This window comes from Carlito syrichta, unplaced genomic scaffold (assembly GCF_000164805.1).
Source record: "Carlito syrichta isolate Samal-C Ts95f unplaced genomic scaffold, Tarsius_syrichta-2.0.1 Scaffold302317, whole genome shotgun sequence".
NCBI classification, from domain to species: domain Eukaryota; kingdom Metazoa; phylum Chordata; class Mammalia; order Primates; family Tarsiidae; genus Carlito; species Carlito syrichta.
The window spans coordinates 84169-84496 of record NW_007246413.1 but is presented as its reverse complement, the minus strand read 5'-3'; positions in this window follow the sequence as shown (position 1 = coordinate 84496).

The following is a 328-nucleotide window of genomic DNA, read 5'->3' as shown; positions in this document are numbered from 1 at the left end:
TTTTTTTTTTTTTTTTTTTTTTTTGAGTTGGAGTCTCACTTTGTTGCCTAGGCTGGAGTACAGTGGCATGATCACAGCTACTGCTGGGCTCAGGTGATCCTTCCATTTCAGCCTTCCAAATAGCTGGGACTACAGGTGTGCCTTATCACACCTGGCTAATTTTTTGACTTATTGTAGAAACAAGGTCTCGCCATGTTGCTCAGGCTGGTCTTGAACTCCTGGGCTCAGGCAGTCCTTTCGCTTCGGCTTCCCAAAGTGCTGGGATTATAGACATGAGCCACTGTGCCTGACCAAGAATTACATTCTTTTTTTTTTTTTTTTTTTTTGG